Here is a 17561-nt window from a genome sequence, read left to right as displayed (position 1 = left end):
GTGACTTTTGTTTGTTTCCAGAGGATTCCAACTTTGAAGCACTTCAAGAAAAAGGACTCAAGTCATGTTTGAGCGTATTATGATAATATTGATTGCACTGATATTTGCATAATATATTTGCACTATTTTTCCCACCATGTTTACAGGTTATGCAAGGTTCAAGCATTTGAGCCCATTGTGTGTATTAGATTTTTGTGAAATTGCATTTACTTTTGCACTTAGCCAGATCAGTAGCACCTTTCTTTTGTGTCACTTTGCTTTACAGCTCTGTTCTCTTTAAACGGACTGCTTCTGCGGACACTAAATACTAATGACCTACTCCTGTTGTCATGTATCCTAGGTACCCAGGTAGGACAAGTGGTAAGTACCAGGCAGGTCCAGTAACTACAAGGGTAACCCCGCTGCTTCGGGAATGGCTAGGGGAGTCACATACCCCTCCTTCCTGTTTGTTATATGTGCCAGGATTGGTAATTGGACTACTAAACCCCCATCCTGGTCTGTCTTCCAGGACTTCCATGGGATTATTATACCCTCCTTTTGTGATATTGCCAGAAGCATTATACCTCATCTTCTGTGCCTTTGCCTAAGGCCTAGCGCACCACCTTAGAGCCATCTAGCTACCCATAGTCATCATAGTGATCGTTCTATAAGCCTTAATTTCCGACTTTGGTGCAGGGAAGGTAATACAGGATAAAGCCACCCTTCCATTTGCCAGCATTTCATTACACAATGGTGGGATTACACAGTAAAGACCATGCTTTTTTTGGTATTAGGATCCAATATACTTCAAAGTCAGTTAATAATGATTGCTTAGTGCAGACCGCAGATTCACTGGGTATACCGAGAGGGAAACTGTTAATAAGACACCCTACTCATGCGGGCAGGAACCTTAGGGTAGCTGTTATATGTTTTTCTTTGTATGTCTTTATGTGTACCTCATGCAGCACTTTGTATTTAATTGGGTATCCCTGAGGTCATTTATCTCATCCTAAGCACAAGCCGAGGGCAGCTAGACTCAAAGTAAGGGGGGAATGTAACACCCCAGAGTTATGTTACTACACGCCTCTACCCCGCTACTATCTCCTAAGAACTTTTATACTGTCATCTGATGTAATTTATATTATGTCCTCCACAAATGTGCATATAAATCCATGTTAAATGCAATTGTTCATGTAAATTGCCTGGTTACCAGTAGGTGGCAGCAACACATTGGCAGGTACAAGCTACAGTTAAGTATATCTGAGCTGGAATGGATTATTCCAGCTTAGCTCCCCCTGTGTGTGGAGAAGTGGGCTGGTCCCACATCCTACAGCATGGGTGGAGAAGGAAGTTTAGTGAGTGTAGCCTCCCCCCTGCTAGAGGTAGAGTGTGTGTGTGTGGAGTTCCCCTGCATAGAGAAGACTGCAAGGACCTAGTCTCGGCTGAGACTTGGCCAAATACCCAGCTAGAGCACCTTCAGCCTCAGCTGGATGAAGAAAGCAGAAACTACAGACAACCTCCAGAGTTCTAGGAAGAAAGCATCCCCTGAGAATCCATCTGTGAGATAAGTCCAGAGTCCTAGGAGAAGCCAATTGCTCCTTAGCTAGTCTGTCCCCACACAGCAGAAGGTACAGATAAGTGCAGAAGCTAATCCTGCCATAGTTACAGAGCTACCAAGCAGACGTTTTATCCTGCAAGCTCCACATTTAAAGTAGAAGTACTCATTCCTGCCAATGATTGCCAAAACTGGCTGGGACCAAGAGACCAAAGCTGTATACTGCTTGGATGCAAGTTATTTCAAGTAAAGCAATGTTTGAACTTTATCTAAAGGCCTGGACCTTTATTGCAGCCAGTAGTCAAGCCATACCCAGGTAGGGGACACCGTGCAACAACTAACAGCAAGCTACAGAGACAAAACTGAAGGTTTACAAACAACATCTCTTAGCAACCATCAGTAAAAAACGCACTTGCTTGCGGATGCGATGCGTTTTTCACTGAAGCCCCTTTCACTTCTATGGGGCCAGGGCTGCATGAAAAACGCAGAATATAGAACATGCTGCATTTTTCACGCAACGCAGAACTGATGCGTGAAAAAATATGCTCATGTACACAGACCTATTGAAATAAATGGGTCAGGATTCAGTGCTGGTGCTATGCGTTCATGTCACACATTGCACCCACGCGGAAAACTCGCTCATGTGAAAGGGGCGTTAAAGGTACAGTACCTATATTAGGGAATTCCTGGTTGGGGTCCCACTGTGGACAATCTTGGGTTGCTAGCAACCCAGAGAGATTGTACCACCACTTCAGTACATCGGAGCGCACCTCACTCCATGTGGTCCAGCTGGATCATGGTGTAGATTATATTGTATCCTCTAGAGTCAGTAAAGTTATTTTGGTTCACACAGCTCACTGTCTGTGCATTCATTCTTATGTGGTTCACTGTATCTCAACGGACTCCCTGGGGTCCCCCTCTTATACAAGCATGCATCGGGCCATTTTCACAAGGGACTCATTGGGACTCCCTACCTTAATCTCCACTGCATACTGCCACGGTGGGTCGGGGTCATCTGCCTCGTCTTCCTCATCGCCCTCTAGCTCCTCCTGCTCCTCTCCTGTCACTTGTGCAGAACAACCACCCATTTCTGTACACATTGCTTGTGCTCCAATGTCCTCCTCTTCCTCCTCCAGTTCAGCCCCCACAGGGCTCATGTGGCCGTGAGATCTAGTCGCCACATCTCCAGTGCCCTGACCAGCCAGATTTACCATCATCTGTTCCAGGACATGAATCAGTGGAATGACGTTGTTCATCCTGTAGTCCTGGCAACTGACAAATAAAGTGGCCTTCTCAAAGGGCCCGAGCAAACGGTAGGTGTCACGCATGAGCTGCCACTTGCTAACGTCAAAGTTACACAGGGGAGTACCTATGTCCGCCTGCATCATCAAGAAATTGTTTATGGCCTTCCTCTGCTCATATAGTCGGCCTAACATATAGAGTGTGGAGTTCCAATGGGTGGAAACATTGCATATCAGCCTATGTTGGGGGACGCCATTCTGCCGCTGCAGCTCAAGGAGGCTGTTCTTTTGGTGTACAAGTGGCTGAAGTGCATGCAAAGTTTCCTGCCCATTTTCAGGATATTTTACATATGGGTTGAAGACTTCAGGAACTGCTTTACAACCAGATTAAACACATGCGCCATGCTGGGCGCATGGCTCAGCCTTCCTTGATGCAGCGCCGACACAATGTTCTTCCCGTTGTCGGTGACCATGGTTCCCATCTTCAGTTGGTGAGGAGACAGCAAGGATTTAATTTCTTGATGGAGGACGCGGAGCAGTTCCTCCCCTGTGTAACTCAGTTCGCCCAGGCAAACTAGGTGCAGAACAGCATGACACCGCCGATCCCCTGCACATGTGGTATGCTGGTGGAGCACTGTGAATTTTGCCTGCAGTGGAGGCTGAGGACAGGGTGGAGTATGAGGAGGCAGAGGCGGACATTGTCGCAGGACCCAGTTTGAGAACGTGGAGGCGACAGTGCCATCATCTGGCCAAGTTGCTGGTTTGGCTGGGCAGGAACCACATTTACCCAATGGGACATAAAGGACATATATTGTCCTTGACCGTAGTTACAGCTCCACACGTCAGCGCTGCCGTGCAGTTTAACGGACACCAACAGGTTTAAGGACTGGCCTACCTTCTATTCAACATACGTGTGCAGGGTTGGTACTGCTTTTTTGGGGAAGAAATGATGGCTTGGGACTCTCCACCTCGGCTCGGCACAAGCCATCAGTTCTCTGAAAGGTGCAGAGTCCACCACTTGGAAAAGGAGGGACTGCAGCACCAGCAACTTGACCAGGAGCAAGTTCAGCTTCTGCGCCGTTAGATGAGTGCACGCATACTGTTGTCTTTTTGCAATCACCTCTGGAATTAATTGCTGATGAAATGAGTGACGAGAAGTAGGAGGAGGAGCAGGAGCATCAGGACCAGTAGATGATGGTAAGGATAGACAGCTCCCTTCTGCTGAGATAGTGGAGCCTTGACTGCTGGAGAAGGGGCACGCGCCACTGGGTGAAGCAGCGGTTGCTGCAGCAGGCTGAGCCATTACATTAGCGCCACGTTTCTCCCAGGCCACTTTATAGTGATGCTGCATGTGTTGATGCAGGCTCGTGGCACGCTGGCCATGCTTCACCTTCTGCCCACAGTTTCTGCAAATGGCCATGCTGATGTCCTGGCGTCTTTATGAAAAATTGCCACACCGTCGAGTATGGCATTTTTCCCCCACCACACTGCACTGACTGCCTGCACCGCTAGTTTTTTCCAGACAGGCAGGCGTAGCAGGCGGTCTACCCTGGGCATGTTTGGCTCCCAACCTCCCACTGCTGCCACCCTGCTGACTCACAGCCACGCTGCCACCCTGCTGCCTCAGCCGCTGCCTCACGTGCAAGCTGCCACTCTCTTCTCCTGATGATGATGATGATGAAGCCCCTTCTTCACCCGGCTCCCAAGTGCGATCAGCTACATCATCATCATCACCTACTGTTTGCATGTCATGATGTCCCCCTCAAGGTCTCAGGGCCAGGAGCCTGACCGCTCGCAACACCTGCTTCCACGCGACTCTCATCATCACTACTTGCCCGCCTACTGGAGGAAGCGGCGGATGTCTCCTCCACATCTTGGCTGGCCAGTAGCTGCTGACTGTCCTCTAGTAGCTCGTCCTCGCTGTATAGTGGAGCTGAGCCCACAGCATACAATACTTCTGTGGATGATGGAACAGCAAAGGACAGAGGCAGGTTCAGGACAGGTGGGGTCAAAATGCAAAGGACGGGGTACTACCAGGGGTCCCTTTAAGGTGTTATAAGAGTTTTTGTCGTGACGCCAGTTGCATTTCAGCAATGAGGGATGGAGTCCCCCTAAGTAGAACTAAGTAGATGGTGATAGTGGTACCCAGGTGTAGGAATGCCAGAGTGGTACAAGGGTTGCCTATAATGTCCCTTTAGGTGTGGCTGTGCACTTGTCACGGTGCTCCTACCTGGATATACTGGAACCCCAGGCGTGGTCGTCCGCAGCAGTGCAAATAGGGGGAATAAAGGTTGGTGAAGGGGATGATGAAAAGAAATGAGTCCAGACTTGGTATAACGTTGAACAGCAGATTTACTTGAATAAACTTGTATCAGAGAAACAATCTTCCAACTTTAGCTTGGTTACCAGCAGGTTTTGGCTTAACTTCTGTCAGGCAAACACATTCGGCTCTGCTACATCACTTTCTCTAGCTCTGCTGATAGAATTAAATAGAAACTTTTCCTTTCTGCTGTACCTAACTTTCTGAAGTCTGATTCTGTCTCTTTATCTGTATCTTCATCTTTATCCAGGGAACTTCTCCTGGCTTCTGAGGCTCTTTGCTCTTTTCTCTTGTTCCAGCAGAGCTGATGGTGCTCTGTTGGCCCTGGCAAGGCCCGTCCAGCAGGGAAGAGGGCCTGCTTTCTTCCCCTTAGAGGGGATCCTCTCCACACAACCTTTCCCCTAGAAGGGGTAGATTAGACTGACCTTCACTAACTAAACTCCTCCCTCTCTGGAGAGGACTAGAATGGAAAGAAAGGCTCCATTCCAGACAAACTAGCTCTGCCATTACTACCGCCATCTACTGGTGAACCAGGCACATTACAACAAACATGACAGTTGCATAGAAATAAATATACACATTTTGCAGAACCTTGAAATAAATACACATGATGAGACCAAATTAACCATAATAGATAGTGGAGAGGCGCAATAGATGGTAATGCAACTCTGGGGCATTACATTCCCCGACACTTAAGAACCAAGCCGCCCTCGGCTTGTGCTTTGGGTAAATATAAATACCAATATATGCTCTCCGGGTACCTGAAACAAATACAAAGTGCTGCATAATAATACGGACATACAAAGACTGACATTTAAGACGGCCACCACTCAATAACTGTACTACACTTTAAGTACTCACTTTACTCATTCTGCACTAAGCGCTCAATACTCCACGACGTGGCCTTTGTCGTATATGGAGCGTGGGGTGTCATGTACTGTAATCCCTATACATGGCATGATACGCCCGCAAATAGAAGGGTGGCTTCATCCTGTAATCCCTTTTTTCGCACGGTCACCTTGATGATTACACAGGTAGCTAACTGCACAAGGCCTTAGGACTCAAATGACCTTGGCTAAACACAAGGCTCTCAAACATATACACTAGGAGGATGAGGCTAGGCGTTCCAATCTCTCCACACACATAATACAGTAGCAGCGGGTTACCCTTCACGGTGTTAGACCTGCTTGCAACGTTTCACCACTTGGCGTCTCTGGTGTAGCAATAGGCTATGTCACTCAGGAACCATTAGTATTTTACCGTCCTCAGAGGAGGTCCATAATGAGCAACTGTGATGTTAGATCTGCTTGTGACGTGCCAGACGTCCTCAGAGGCAGTCCATAATAACTAAGCAACTAAGTGCGGACTATCTGGTGACCTGAACAAAGTGCAAGGACCATAATCCCTACAAAATGCATATAGAATCACATTGCGGCACCTGCAAAAAACGCACACAATGGGCAATATACTTGTAACGTTGCTGAAACAGAAAGATTAGTGCAAATTTTTAATGAAGGTACATTTTTTATGCAATCAGGTAGTGCAATAATAAAATCACATTAGAGTCCATTTTCTTCAAGGTTGGTAGATAAAGTGCACCTAACTGGAACTTTTAAGTGCAACACAAGTCCTTTGTAATCCAAGAGAACAATAATGTCATTTAGTTGTAATCCAAATGAGGTAGGAAAGTCATTTGTAATCCACATGGAGTAATAAAGATATAGCAGCACAGGTTATGAGAACCATTAGGTAAAGGGGCTACCCAAATAACCTGAAAAGGGGGGAGAAAACTGAAAACAAAATGTACGCTATTAAACCGCAATAGGGAAGTAAATAAAGGCCGCTGTATCAAGTCATCTTAATTACTAAATCAAGAAATTCTATGTGTGTTTTTTTCTCACATTAGTAGCAAAACTGAGATTTCTCTCATTAGCATTGATTTTCTTGGAGAAATACATTTGGGTTAGCCTCGGTATCTTGCCAAACAAAAATGATGTCATCAATATAACAGCGCCAGAGAACCAGACTTGTCCCCAGCTTAGGCCATATCACATCCTCCTCCCATTGGGCACATAAAAACGTTAGCATAACTGGGGGCAAATCTGGTACCCATGGCAGTCCCCCTCTCCTGAAGATAAAATCCAGATTCATATGCAAAATAATTACGGGTAAGTATGTATTTGACACCTTTTAATAAAAATGTAATTTGATCATAATGTAATGAGCTGTATTTTTGCAGTTGTTTCCTTAAAGCTTCAATCCCCTGGTTGTGTCCTATAACCGTGTAAAGTGAATTAACATCCATAGTGCCAAGAATCGAATGATCTCTGATTTCTAATTTTTCAATGGTTGATATAATATTGTGTATCGTATCTTTTATATATGAAGGTGTTCGCTTAACGACAGGTTGCAATAGCTTGTCAATGTATTGTGATAAATTAGAAGCAATTGAGCCAATGCCAGAAATAATTGGCCTTCCGGGTGGGTTATTGTAATTTTTAGGTATTTTGGGAATACAATAAAAGACTGATAATCTTTTTTGAGTACCCACTATATATTTATATTCACATTCTAGGAGAATTCCTTTATTCAATCCCTCATTGCAATAATGAATTATTAATTCTTTATGATATTCATTACACTGCGTGCAGAATTATTAGGCAAATTAGTATTTTGACCACATCATCCTCTTTATGCATGTTGTCTTACTCCAAGCTGTATAGGCTCGAAAGCCTACTACCAATTAAGCATATTAGGTGATGTGCATCTCTGTAATGAGAAGGGATGTGGTCTAATGACATCAACACCCTATATTAGGTGTGCATAATTATTAGGCAACTTCCTTTCCTTTGGCAAAATGGGTCAAAAGAAGGACTTGACAGGCTCAGAAAAGTCAAAAATAGTGACATATCTTGCAGAGGGATGCAGCACTCTTAAAATTGCAAAGCTTCTGAAGTGTGATCATCGAACAATCAAGCGTTTCATTCAAAATAGTCAACAGGGTCGCAAGAAGCGTGTGGAAAAACCAAGGCGCAAAATAACTGCCCATGAACTGAGAAAAGTCAAGCGTGCAGCTGCCAAGATGCCACTTGCCACCAGTTTGGCCATATTTCAGAGCTGCAACATCACTGGAGTGCCCAAAAGCACAGGGTGTGCAATACTCAGAGACATGGCCAAGGTAAGAAAGGCTGAAAGACGACCACCACTGAACAAGACACACAAGCTGAAACGTCAAGACTGGGCCAAGAAATATCTCAAGACTGATTTTTCTAAGGTTTTATGGACTGATGAAATGAGAGTGAGTCTTGATGGGCCAGATGGATGGGCCCGTGGCTGGATTGGTAAAGGGCAGAGAGCTCCAGTCCGACTCAGACGCCAGCAAGGTGGAGGTGGAGTACTGGTTTGGGCTGGTATCATCAAAGATGAGCTTGTGGGGCCTTTTCGGGTTGAGGATGGAGTCAAGCTCAACTCCCAGTCCTACTGCCAGTTTCTGGAAGACACCTTCTTCAAGCAGTGGTACAGGAAGAAGTCTGCATCCTTCAAGAAAAACATGATTTTCATGCAGGACAATGCTCCATCACACGCGTCCAAGTACTCCACAGCGTGGCTGGCAAGAAAGGGTATAAAAGAAGAAAATCTAATGACATGGCCTCCTTGTTCACCTGATCTGAACCCCATTGAGAACCTGTGGTCCATCATCAAATGTGAGATTTACAAGGAGGGAAAACAGTACACCTCTCTGAACAGTGTCTGGGAGGCTGTGGTTGCTGCTGCACGCAATGTTGATGGTGAACAGATCAAAACACTGACAGAATCCATGGATGGCAGGCTTTTGAGTGTCCTTGCAAAGAAAGGTGGCTATATTGGTCACTGATTTGTTTTTGTTTTGTTTTTGAATGTCAGAAATGTATATTTGTGAATGTTGAGATGTTATATTGGTTTCACTGGTAAAAATAAATAATTGAAATGGGTATATATTTGTTTTTTGTTAAGTTGCCTAATAATTATGCACAGTAATAGTCACCTGCACACACAGATATCCCCCTAAAATAGCTAAAACTAAAAACAAACTAAAAACTACTTCCAAAAATATTCAGCTTTGATATTAATGAGTTTTTTGGGTTCATTGAGAACATGGTTGTTGTTCAATAATAAAATTAATCCTCAAAAATACAACTTGCCTAATAATTCTGCACTCCCTGTAGTGGGGTCCTGCTTAAATTTATTGTACGTCTCTTGATCTGATAATTGTCTTCTACATTCTTGATCATATAAATCCGTATCTAAAATCAAAATGAGGGCGAGCACTTAACACTTGGACCAAAATGGTGATGAATTAAAATTTAATTAAATCACAATATATCACACGTGTATATTTATACCATAAAATCTAGAAATAAAATCTGAAGATAAAATACATAATAATCAATACCACATATAGGGATGGTTAGGTAGTATCAGTCTCTTGTATTCAGAACAACTGGTATATATGTGACTGAATCAAAGAAGTTGTTAGTGATAATGCGCTTCACTGTCCTGTGCGCACACTTGAATAGTCAGTGAGTTTGCAGACTCATATGCGCTAATCCAATATTAGTATAGCAATTGGGCAGGTAAGCCGAACATTTCCTGCTCACATGCAGATACGTGCCTCAGTGTCCTTAGATATCGGTAATATAGTCAGGTTACCGTACACATTCAGATGGTATGCCTCATCGTATGCGGTTCACAGGTGCAATGTTCCTACCTTCCACTCAGTGTGTCTCGTGGACGCCTCTATGGACGTATGCGGTGGATAGGCGGCGTGGATCAATTCCGGCGTCTGGCTTGTAGCTCCTGTAGCTCGCTAATCCCGAATCTCGCGGTATTTCGGAAGTAGTGTGTCTCCGGACAAATGAAGAGCACTGTTTGGCAAATTCTGTACTCGGCGTCCTGGAAATCCAAATTCTTCCGTTATAGTAATATTTGCATGGCCATGCATAAGGTGCGGAGGTACTTCTTTCACAGGTGTGCGGCCCAGACGCGTTTCGGGAACTCTTTCCCTTCGACGGCTGCTCCACTGACGAAGGGAAAGAGTTACCGAATTTGTTCATAATAATGCAAACAGATCCGTTTTGACTTTACATTGAAAGTCAATGGGGGACGGATCCGTTTGAAAATTGAGCCATATTGTGTCAACTTCAAACGGATCCGTCCCCATTGACTTACATTGTAAGTCTGGACGGATCCGTTTGCCTCCGCACGGCCAGGCGGACACCCGAACGCTGCAAGCTGTGTTCAGGGGTCCGCCTGCTGAGCGGAGCGGAGGACAAACGGTGCCAGACTGAGGCATTCTGAGCGGATCCGCATCCAGTCAGAATGCATTAGGGCTGGACGGATCCATTCGGGGCCGCTTGTGAGAGCCTTCAAACGGAGCTCACAAGCGGAGCCCCGAACGCTAGTGTGAAAGTAGCCTATTTCATGTTCTATTTCTTGTCTATTTCTCTTTAAGGTCCGTATGTTCAAATTTGGTGGAATTAGAAGTTGCACATAATATTGGATTCAATAATAAAATATTTTTTTCAAGCAAAGTTTTCTAATAAATGTTTCTATACCTATATAAGTAGTGAATTTATCTAATGTAGTGGAGGGTGAACATTTCAGACCTTTATTAAGTAGTGTAATCTGTGCATCAGTCAATTGTGTGTGACTGAAATTTACTATTATCTTGTCCTTTATGGACGTGTCCTGTATTGTCGGTATGGGCTCCCTCTTTTGTTTTCCTCTACGTGTCTTCTTCCGCTGTGGCCTACTCGTGTCCTCCTTGGTGTCTTTGTGTTGTGATTTTCTGTTTGGTGCCGGTAATCGTGCATTGGGGTTTGTGGTCTCCTCCTCATTGACATGTCTATCTGATTCCCCATAGTTACTGGAGTATTTTCTTTATACATCAGTCAAGATTATCTCACCTGTAAGGAAAAATACTTAGAAAACGAAAAAGACAAAAAGAAAAGGAGAAATAATCGAATAATGAAAATTGAAAATATATATAATCAATTATATACAATTAACAGATGTATTAGATAACTTACAGGTCCGGTGAATCATTCTCTATTTATTTTCGTATTTTGGCTTCCCCCCCCTCCTCTTTTTTCTATATAAACATTTTTTTTCCCTATACTTGTATAAACAGATAAAAGAAAAATGAGAGAAAATATAAGAAAAACATTACTAAACTTCCATGATTGATTCTTTTGCAGTAGTAAACCATCTATTTCTATAAATACAGTTATTAATTGCGATCGCACATTGAGGGAATGTTTATCTGTTCATTCTGAAATTAATATCACCACACTTGTGCAAAATAAGCTTACGTGTTGTTCAATGTAACTGATTCAAATACTTATAAGCAACTTTGTGATAAAAAAAGCATTGAAAACGCACTAAAGATGCATCCGCGTTTTGGGTGTATTTTCAATATATTTCAGTTTATCTTATATCCTTTTACATTTCATTTTATTTTACAATCCCTTCATATTTTATTTGAGTTTTTGGATAAATATGTATGTGATTTGGGTTGTATCCCATTTGGGACGATGATTACCCTCCTGCAGTAATCCAGTTCAATATTTTGCCAATTCAAGCTACATTATCCCCATTAATAGTGATATATTCACCATCATTCCTGGCAGTTCAGATATATTCACCCGTTAGACGTGCTCTATGTGAGGTACTGAGGATTTGCACCCTCACCTTACCTATCAAACTATGAGCCTGCAAATCACACACTATATCACTAAGGCATACTGATTTTTAATGTATGTATTGTACTGTATGCACTATTCTATTCTATTTCTATTTGTATTTTTATTATTCTTTCATTTTTTACAGTTTCATGCAACACTAGATAGTGGAGGGCACTCCAAACTATCTATTACTTACGTTTTCCTTTTGATCGACAGTGGGTGTGTCGTGGAGAAAGCACCTAATTTATTTATTTTATGCACTTATATAGCGCTACTATATTCCGCAGCGCTTTACAGACGTTAGCATCACCATTAGCATCCAACTGTCCCCAATGGGGCTCACAATCTAAGGCCCCTATCACTATGTCTTTGGAGTGGGGGAGGAAACCGGAGAACCTGGAGGAAACCCACGCAAACACGGGGAGAACATACAAACTCCATGCAGATGTTGTCCTTGGTTGGATTCAAACCTAGGACCCCAGCGCTGCAAGGCCCAGTGCTAGCCACTGAGCCACCACTAACCACTGAGCAACTGTGATGCCCAATCTACCTAATCTACAGAAAACGGAGATGAAGGAGGAGCTTGAAGGGAGAGGCTTCCGCTTCCTTTCTTCATGCAGTACCATCGCTCCCGGTGGACAGGGCTAGAGTTTCCCGCTTTAGAGAGGGGCGGTCCTGGATTTTCCCAATCTGCTTGAGCAACAAAAAGCTTCGCCATAGTATGTAAAAATGGCGGATTAACCCTTCTGATGCTGGCACACGTGGTTCTGCGCTTGCCGCTCCGCAATAAACGCATTAAAGTAATTTTCGACAGTATATTTGTACATCCAATAGGCTAGGCAGTTTATCGGCACAAAGATTTAACAGATTCGGATCCTGTTCGTGACGCCACTTTTGACTGCAACGGACTGGGTACTACCAGGGGTCTCTTTAAGGTATTATAAGAGTTTTTGTCGTGACGCCAGTTGCATTTCCGCAACGAGGGACGGAGTCCCCCTAAGTAGATGGTGATAGTGGTACCCAGGTGTAGGAATACCAGAGTGGTGAAAGGGTTGCCTATAATGTCCCTTTAGGTGTGTCTGTTCACTTGTCATGGTGCTCCTACCTGGCGTGGTCGTCTGCAGCAGTGCAAATAGGGGGAATATTTACTTGAATAAACTTGCATCAGAGAAACAATCTTCCATCTTTGTCTTGGTCACCAGGAGGGTTTTGGCTTAACTTCTGGCAGGCGAACACATTCGGCTCTGCTACATCTGTCATCTGTCACTTACTCTAGTTCTGCTGTGCTGACAGGAATAAATAGAAACTTTTCCTTTCTGCTGTACCTAACTTTCTGAAGTCTGATTCTGTCTCTTTATCTGTATCTTTATCTTTATCCAGGGAACTTCTCCTGGCTTCTGAGGCTCTTTGCTCTTTTCTCTTGTTCCAGCAGAGCTGATGGTGCTCTGCTGGCCCTGGCAAGGCCCGTCCAGCAGGGAAGAGGGCCTGCTTTCTTCCCCTTAGAGGGGATCCTCTGCACACAACCTTTCCCCTAGAAGGGGTAGGTTAGACTGAAAAAATTCTTAGTAGGTAGTTGTATCTAAGAACGCTATCACTGAAGCTAACTACCTAAAACATAACTTTTAATAAAAATATATTAAAATACACACAAATGGGTCCCTCACGTGGGGACTGATACACAATCAAAACAGACAGTAAGAACCAATTCGAGGGCCAGGCAGGAGAGGATGTTAATGGTGGTGCACCAGGGCCAGAACCATATGGGTCCCTAATGTATCCCTAGGGTGTCCCTACCCTTGTCTCAGCCCAGAGAGGCACCCAGATGGTAGGAGCATTCCGTCCCCGTACCTAGCCTACCTGTCCTTGAAATGCCCTTACAACACAATGACCCATATGGATGTCTGGGTCCTGCAACAATAATTAACAATGGTTGTATTTAAAAAAAAATTGGTCTTAATTTCTTGATCCAAATAGATGCCTGGATCAATCAATAGAGAACAACAATTAACATAAGTTGTTATAAATTAATAATCCAAATCTCGACACGTTTCCCCTTTACACGGTTCATCAGGAGACCATAAGAGTGGATAGACCAGTACGTCGCTGCCAAAGTCCAGCGGCTACATAACAACGGTTTAACAGACTCCTAATAAAAGTCCAAATGAAAAACCAAAAATACTGGAGCACCTCCAGGTGGTCCTCAACTGTCAGAGGTGGAACATCCACCAATAATAAAAGATACAATTAGTAAAGGATGCTAAGGTACTTATCCGTTCCCGTGGATCCTCTCTGAACAGTGGACTGCAATGTGGGGTGCTCCAGGGGGCATACAAGATAAGGCTCCAATTTGTAAACTGACGATACGATTATTTATACCCTAAACAGGGCGGACCTCCATTATTGCGCTCCAATCACCACGTCTCTCTCAGTCATGTGACCCAATGATCTTAATGATCCTGGGCAAAGTTATAGGGCATGGTTAAGAATGTGGCTTAAAAACCGCTGGGGTACCTTAGTTGATGTCTATAGTATCCCCTTATTCTATATGCCGAGGGGTAAATGCTAAATCCGACATGTATTATCCCGGATCGTCGGTGGAACGCACGCCGAGGCCTAAAGATGGCCGTGCGTTCCACCGCAGAGAAGCCAGTCCAGGCCTTCCGCGTCATCAAGGCGCTGCGGACATTATGTCACATGAGCGCTTGCGTTCCACAGCGGTATCCTAGGGGCGTGGTTATGCGTTCCATCCGCGGTGAAGTATGGATCATGCATTCTTTCCTGGGCTAACTTGTAGGATATGAGCAGTAGCGTCTCACAATGCTAGCTGGGCTGGTGGGAGGATAAAGTAGTCTTTCCTGACACACACACTTGGTGGGGTGACAAGATCGTCTTCTGGACCAGGTATATAGATGATGTCTTTATTATCTGGAATGGAAATTCGGACAAATTTGATTTGTTCATTAGGGCCCTAAATATCAACATCAATATATTTTTATTAGAAAAACTTTTCAGAGACCCAAAAGTCCTTTTAAGGACCATTGTATGTGGCAGCAGCAATATATATTTTAGCGCAACCTGCGCTAAATTGCTAAAACTTTACAGACCCAAAAGTCCTTTTAAGAACTATTGTGTATGGCAGCAACATCTATTTTTAGCGCATCCTGCGCTAAATCGCGTGCAATAGTTAGGCCACTGCAGACAGCGACATTATCTGCGCCACATCTCCTGTGTAAAGTGTGCGCATCCAAACATATCTGTGACATCCAGTGTACTTTTTCCATAGACGGTGTCTGCTGCGGACAGTGACATTATCAGGGCCACATCTCCAGTGGCAGTGCTCATAAAATTTTTATCTGTGACATCCAGTGTACTTTTTCCGTAGACACTGCGGACAGTGATATTATCTGTGGTATATCTCCTGTGTGACGTTTCCACATCCCAAATACATTTTTAAATTTGTTTGCGCATACACTTTCAAATCCTACGCTACTGTACGTGTGACAGACTTTCAAGCATATATAACATTTAATATGAAGAAGGCGAGCAGTAAGGGACAGGGATGCTGATGGTGCACGCAGAGGCCGTGGCCCTGTCCGCGGTGAAACATTGCCTGCTGCCAGAGCACAAGAAACACTCATCCACGATACCTAGCTTCATGTCCCAGTTTGCAGGGCGGCACAGGGCACCACTCTTGAAGTCAGACCAGTGCGACCAGGTGGTCGGTTGGATTGCAGCAGATAATGCTTCCAGTCTGTTAAGCTCCACCCTGTCTTCCACCAAGTCCAGTCTCAGTAGCCAAGAGTCTGGTCAACAGAATCCTCACCCTGATCCTCCTTCCTCCTAACATTTACAGTCTGGGCAAACAAGTGATCCCACACTCGGATATTCAGAGGAGCTCTTTTCAGCGCCATTCCTTGATTTGGGCCTCTCGCCAAGCAGGCTTGAAGAGGGACATGAGATCTTGTGCCCTGATTCCCAAACTCTTGAGCATCCACAGTCAGAAGAAGATGATGGTGGAGAACGGCAATTACTGTTTAACGAGGTAGATGATGATGAGACACAGTTGCCAATAAGTCAACGCCAATTACTGTCTCAAGAGGTTGATGAAGAGGATGAGACACAGTTGTCGATCACTTAGGTTGTGGTTAGGTCAACAAGTAAGGAGGATGAGCAGAGTGAGGAAGTGGAAGAGGAGGTGGTGGACGATGAAGTTACTGACCCAACCTGGGAAGGTGGAAAGCCGAGTGAGGACAGCAGTACAGAGGGGAAGGGATCTGCAGCATCGCAACAGGATGGAAGAGGCAGTGGGGTGGCAAAAGGGAGAAGGCAGGCCACTCCAGACAGGCCCACAACTGTTCCTCGGATCACCCCCTTGTGGAAATCTCCCTTGCCAAGGGGTAGGTGTTCTGTAGTCTGTTGCTTTTTTGAGGAAAGTGCGGACGACAAAAGAATAGTAGTTTGCAACCTGTGCCATACGAAAATGAGTCATGGCGTGAACACTAGCAACCCCACCACCACCAGCATGATCCGCCACATGGCATCCAAGCACCGTAATAAGTGGGACGAACGCCTGGGTCCACAATATGTGTCTACGGGTCAAACCACGGCCTCCTCTTCCCCTGTGTTATGTTCTGGCCAATCCCCTGTCGAAGGCACAGGCCCGGATGCCTCCCAACCTGCCCCTGGACCTTTGCAAGCACCATCAGCGACCACATCCACTTCCATGTCCCAGCGCAGCATACAAATGTCCTTACCCCAGGCCTTTAAATGCAAGCGCAAATACCTAGCCACCCACAGGCCATAGCACTAAATATGCAGTTTCCAAATTACTGGCCCTGGAAATGTTGCCATTTAGGCTTGTGGACACTGAGGTCTTCCGCAGCCTGATGTCACCGGCCGTCCAGCGTTACGCAGTCCCCAGCCACCTTGTGCCGTGCCCGCCTTACACCAACATGTGTCCATAACATCACACGTGCCCTGACCAACGCAGTTACTGGGAAGGTCCACTTAACCACGGACACATGGACAAGTGCATTCGGCCAAGGACGCTACATTTCCCTGATGGCACACTGGGTGAATGTTGTGGAGGCCGGGAGCGAGTCGTACCCTGGGTTTGCACAGGTGCTACCGACGGCAAGGATTGAGGGCCCTACGTCAATCAGGGTTTCCGCCAGCAGGGCCGGCCTTAGGTGTTCAGGCGCCCTGTGCGAGCTAACCTTGTGGCGCCCCCCCCAAAAAAAAAACGGAAAAAAAAACACTGCTTGTTGCTGGCATCATGGCATAGGCTGGCTGGCTATCCAACCAAGTAGTTACCAGCCCGCACACCCTAAAGGCCGGTGTAACGTTATACTTCCCTACTTCGTGAGTTTCCCTACCCTCGTCACTTCCGGTCGCACCGGACATGACGTGAGGAGGTGTGCAGCGCCGCGCAGGCGCACAATGACAGGTTAGGGAAATTTCACAGCAGAGTGTGCATGCGCCAGGAGCCTCGCCGGCGGTTAGGGTAGGGAAAAATTATGGGCCAGTGCGCAGGCGCAGTGATCAGATGGATGTTCTCAGCTGGACACCAGCCGACACTGCGCATGCACCGGGAGCCTCACTAGCGGTTAGGGAAGGGAAAAATTACGTACGGGCCAGTGCTTTTTCCCTACCCTAACCGCTGGTGAGGCTCCCAGCGCATGAGAACATCCATCCGATCACCACGCCTGCGCACTGGCCCATAATTTTTCCCTGCCCTAACCGCC

At 45.4% G+C, this 17561-nt stretch overlaps 1 long non-coding RNA gene across 1 annotated transcript; it reads right to left on the bottom strand.

Moving 5' to 3' along the window:
- Nucleotides 1-5086: 5086 nt before the first annotated feature.
- LOC120999790 lies at nucleotides 5087-13074 on the bottom strand. The gene is made up of 3 exons (XR_005778649.1): nucleotides 13037-13074; nucleotides 12967-12975; nucleotides 5087-5202 (listed from the first exon to the last, which is right to left on the bottom strand). It is a non-coding gene; the product is annotated as an uncharacterized LOC120999790 (long non-coding RNA).
- Nucleotides 13075-17561: the final 4487 nt, after the last annotated feature.

This window comes from Bufo bufo, chromosome 4 (assembly GCF_905171765.1).
Source record: "Bufo bufo chromosome 4, aBufBuf1.1, whole genome shotgun sequence".
Classification (NCBI taxonomy): domain Eukaryota; kingdom Metazoa; phylum Chordata; class Amphibia; order Anura; family Bufonidae; genus Bufo; species Bufo bufo.
This window is presented reverse-complemented; position numbering and strand designations above follow the sequence as displayed.